The sequence below is a fragment of the Centruroides vittatus genome, unplaced genomic scaffold (genome assembly GCF_030686945.1).
Source record: "Centruroides vittatus isolate TY-2023 unplaced genomic scaffold, ASM3068694v2 contig_939, whole genome shotgun sequence".
NCBI classification, from domain to species: domain Eukaryota; kingdom Metazoa; phylum Arthropoda; class Arachnida; order Scorpiones; family Buthidae; genus Centruroides; species Centruroides vittatus.
Window position 1 is genome coordinate 99,247 of NW_027122623.1, and position 4,139 is coordinate 103,385.

General features: G+C 29.1%; 1 long non-coding RNA gene across 1 annotated transcript; it reads right to left on the reverse strand.

Annotated features, from left to right (window-relative positions):
• Positions 1 to 667: 667 nt before the first annotated feature.
• LOC136984908 (uncharacterized) lies at positions 668 to 2,991 on the reverse strand. Its single transcript, XR_010882261.1, has 3 exons — positions 2,847 to 2,991; positions 1,241 to 1,385; positions 668 to 798 (listed from the first exon to the last, which is right to left on the reverse strand). It is a non-coding gene; the product is annotated as an uncharacterized lncRNA (long non-coding RNA).
• Positions 2,992 to 4,139: the final 1,148 nt, after the last annotated feature.

The following is a 4,139-nucleotide window of genomic DNA, read 5'->3' on the forward strand; positions in this document are numbered from 1 at the left end:
GTTTAATGACATTATGCAGAAATATCTCAGTTATTTGTTTTATTAATAATACAAAATAAATAGTATATACACTCACGATCAATTTTCCTTCATTTAACCACCTAAATCTTTTTTAATATTTATCTGAATTTTCGAGAAATTATAAATTGTTATTTGATTTTGTAAACTGTAATGGCACGTGCTAATAAACTAGGAGATTATTTTGATTATGTCGACTTCATTCTTTTCATTTACAGCGAGGAATTAAGTTTGTTTACTAGAAGAATGATAAAGATAATCTCACTTTCATTAATCTTTATTAACGTGAATAACAATTTCGGAGAAAACGAACATTTGAAAAGTTTTTTTATGAATTCAGAAATGGTGTTGTCGTGTTTCCAGCTTTGCAATATCGACAATTGATAAATCGTGTAATTTATGAAATTGTACAATCATTTTTTTTTCGTAAATTTGAATACTAAATTGACACCCAATATCTTTCTAAACGATTCTTTTGAAGAGTTTTGTATTTTAAATTTATAACTAAAATTATTTTTAATAAAATGATACGTACGTCCAAGTAAAGTCCAAGAAAGTAATAGCGTTCAAGACCATTACTGAAGAGAGTGATATTGTATCGTCCTTCCTTCACTGATTGAGCCAATTCCTGAAATGTCTGAGGAATGGTTTCTGTTCCAGGATTAGCCATGAACGATGGCAAAGTGCCGACGTATGCCGATGTTAGGACAAATGCAATCAGAATCCAACAGCCAATCAGGATACGAAACGTCATGAGAAAATAGCGATCTACATCTGTATCTGGAAAATAAAAATAACAATAAACGAAAATAACAGTTAAGTACTTACGAGAGAAATAAATACGTTTTAATTTTGGAAATTATTGATTTCTTTATAAATAAGTACACAATATTTTCCTAAGTGTCATATGTAAACAATTGCGGCAATTGCGCAAGAATAACTGTTAGAATGTCAAATTTGCTAAAATAATCTTTTCGTTCGTAAATACAAGCCAAGGTTTTTGTAAATTTCTCCTAAAACTTAACGAAACTAAACAAAAACGTTTAAACGAACAGATGTAAACATACTTTCCACACTAGTTATCATCACCTATTTCTAAAAATCATGATATTATAATTCATTACTGACTAAAAATTATTTTCCTACTCTACTTGTACACGTTATTTTCGTGCAATACTCGGTTTATTAAAGTAGACATCATGCACAAAATAATAATACCCACCTTGTCGAAGAAAGTTTCTTAATATAATCCAAAATAAAGTGGAAAATTTCGGCATCTCCTTGTTTCTATACTCAGTCTCTTTTTTTATTATTCCATACGAAGTTAACAAAATAATAAAGAAAGAAGAAGGAATACAAATCCAAATCTGAAATACAAAATTTTCATTATTATTTTGTATTTTTTAAAATACAGTCGACTCCGCATAAGTCGACAGCGAAGTTGGAATAAAACCCACAAAACGACAATTAATAAAATACAGTAGTGCGTTATACAGTAGTATAGGCTTACAATACATTGTGTCCTCCATTTACAATTACTCTGTAGATGAAAAACTGAAAAATTCGTTTAGTGTTGTTTGTTTTGAGCACTTAACTGTCACGACTTTCTTTTTCAATGATCACGAACGCCTTTAAAACATCATCATTGCATTTGCCAATTGTTGGCAAGTAACGTCTGAGGATTCTTAATGCCTCTAGCGTGAGAAAATGCAAAATTGGATTCTGGTGTGACGTTGATGTAAATTGTATATTCCTTTTCGTTTATCTGTTATTATTTTATACATAAAAATACATAAAATGTTAAGGCAATTTTATTAATATATATATATATTAATATAATAATATTAATATATTATTATATCACTAAATATATTAATTATATATTAATAAATAAATCGACTCACTCTCCTGAAAAAAAATGAGTTCGCACCACACGTGCAGAGAATTTATTTTTTCAGGAGGAGTGACGACTTATCGGAGTGTGGGACAGCCAAAGTATGTCGACTTATCCGTTGGTGACGAGTTTAACGGTGTCGAGTAAACCGGAGTTTTTTAACATTAAAGCGTATGTAAGTCGGCCGGGACCACAGAAAACTGACTACTTAACCGATTGTTTTGAGTTATCCGGGTGTCGAAGTATGCGGACTCGACTGTATTAATGTTTTTATAATACAGCGAAACATGCAATAAAGATCATTTAGAAATTGCAGCATTTTGTTCCGGAATATGTTTTTGTATATAAAATATTCTTCAAACAAACACAAAGTTATACAAAATTTCCATGTCCCTTTGAGTGGCCGTTGTTGAGAGGTCCTAGAGTATATTATTTTATAAAGTTTTGAAATTGTAAAGAGCTAAATCGTAGGCATCTTTGCTTTGGTTGAGAAATTGAAACTTTTGATTTTTTTCACACATCTCATTAAAAGTACGTTTTATTTCGATATATTTCATATTTTACATTCCATATATATTCGGATTTGTAATCGCCCACCAGTGGCCAAATACATGACACCATTGAACCCTTGTAGTTGGGTCCGAGTTTGTGTTTTCGTCAACCTTCCTGCCGCATGGTTTTTCTACTCACCTTCTAATACCTATATTGTTAAAAGAAAATATTTTCATATTTATGTGTTAAAAAAATTATAAATAGTTTCCATTAAAGCATATTTCCCTTGGCAGATTACTCAAGTGTTGCATTGATTTATACTACCAATTATGAATCTAATACGTTTTTAAATATTTAATATTACTTTCCCCGTGTAAATTTCGATTGTATAGTGAAAAATATGTTCTTTAGTACATAGAGAAAATAATTTTTGAAACATTACCATTACATCGAAGGGTTTTACCAAGATAAAGGCTTTATCTAAAGGTCTTGCAGCACGTATTGCAAATGTAGTTGGAATGTGAGTTACGGAAGAAGAATAAGACATATAAGTTTCTCTGATATTACCACCAAAAATGCCGATGTCTGGCTAACGAATAAAATTAAATTATTAAAATACATATTAAGACAATATAACTGCTGGATATAGATTTATTACCTCGTCTGTGAGATATTTCGGTATTTCCAACCTAAATGGAAACAATCAGAGTATATTTGACACTTCTAATAAGATTTACCTATACTGTATGAAAGAAAACATACTTGAAATGTAGTACATCTGCTAATAGGTCAACATATCTCCGAAGAAATGTTTCCTTCTTCTTGTCTATCTTATTTTCCTAGAAAACAAGTCATTATTTTTATTTAATTTTAAATATTATTGTTTAAGTTTATAAATTAAAATTCGCTATAAATGTTTAGTAGTTCTTTTTCTTTGTTATAGGAAATATTTTTCTGAAAATACAAATATCTAAAAAACGCTTTGGATGAACTACACATGTAAAAAAATTTTTCTAAAGCGGATTATTACTGGTTGAATTAGAAATGTTTTCAATATAAAGCCACTCGAATATTTAAAATTTCTAGGAACTAAACTGTCAACAGAAGGCGTTTTGTTATGTTCTATGTGTGAGATTACTTTGCATTTATAATATTAATTTTTCTTTCTGTGTATTAATAAATTGGTTAATAATCTTTGTCACTGCCTGAGAATGAGCTATCTGCTACTAATTGTATTCTGTCAAACATTAATGAAATAAAAACTATTTATATTGAAGTAATAAAAATAATAAGAATGATAATAGATTATTGATTTATCAAATTGTTTTTACAAGGTAGTAAATTAAAATGTTATTACAAAATTTTTAGTGAGTATATAATGAAGTTGTACAGTTTACATAACGTGGTCGTACTTGAAGATTCTTCTAGTTAATTAGTACAATTGTAATTAATCCCTAAATTAGCTAATCTTACTTGCCAAAGAGATTCTCAATTCGTGAACAATGATTTACCATCTGTGCCGCGATCATTTTACAAAACGAACATTCGGCATTATTCGATATTTTAATTCTTCTGCCATTTACCGTTATTGTATATTTATTTAGACGAAGGTGAATGAATAATGATTTGAATCTATAATTTATATTAGACAATAAATAAAACGAGGGATTCCAAGGAATAGAGTGAAAATTACATGTAAATTTTACAGTAAAATCATTCTCTTGCAAATAGAAAA